Source organism: Cicer arietinum, chromosome 5, assembly GCF_000331145.2.
Source record: "Cicer arietinum cultivar CDC Frontier isolate Library 1 chromosome 5, Cicar.CDCFrontier_v2.0, whole genome shotgun sequence".
In the NCBI taxonomy this organism is placed as follows: domain Eukaryota; kingdom Viridiplantae; phylum Streptophyta; class Magnoliopsida; order Fabales; family Fabaceae; genus Cicer; species Cicer arietinum.
This window is the reverse complement of record NC_021164.2, coordinates 2,851,705-2,852,395: the sequence shown is the minus strand read 5'-3', so window position 1 is coordinate 2,852,395 and position 691 is coordinate 2,851,705. Positions and strand designations below refer to the sequence as shown.

The following is a 691-nucleotide window of genomic DNA, read 5'->3' as shown; positions in this document are numbered from 1 at the left end:
CAATTGAACAAAGCAAGTTCCGTTCTTCTAAAAAACTGCATTTGGAAGCTTCAAACCATAATAATGGAGACTCAAAATATTTAAACTTAAATCTGCTTCAAGGAGAGAGAGGCGTGCTTCAAGGAGAGAAAGGCAAGGCTAGTGCATCTGGGACAAATTGCCAAGGTAAAGTAAGTCATGAAAATAAAAGGCACCGTTAGAATAACCACTAACGGAAAAAAAAAGTCATAATATAATTCATATGTGGAAAAAGGGACACCACCGAAATGATCGTCGGTGGGAATAAAAGCCACTTTTATAATATATTAGTAAGAACTAAATTGCATGACAAACACCGAAGAAGAAGCAGCGTGACTCTAACGAAACAAAGTCATGATCAATCAACATAATAAGAAAATGCGTCCAAAACAGGAGAGATAACGGCTGTTTGAACAATGACACATATTTTCGCTGATCAAAATTGGAGAGTAAGGGTAAATCTGGAACCATCGAAGAGAGAATAATCGTGCACCAAGAAGAATCCCATCAGTTGAATTGCAAATCTTCCAAACCTGTCAGCTAAGAGCCCACTCATAAGGACTGCAGCAACTGCCACGACAAAGGCAAGAGAGTTTCCTCCACCAAAAATCCAATCCCTTCTACTAGCAAGTGACTTGTGAGTAAAATCATACATCTGCAATATCTTATTATC

At 38.2% G+C, this 691-nt stretch overlaps 1 protein-coding gene across 1 annotated transcript in view; it reads right to left on the bottom strand.

Annotated features, from left to right (window-relative positions):
• Positions 1–691, bottom strand: part of LOC113786655 (uncharacterized) — a 34,505-nt gene that overhangs the window by 1,723 nt on the left and 32,091 nt on the right. The gene's annotated exons all lie outside the window — the stretch shown is intronic.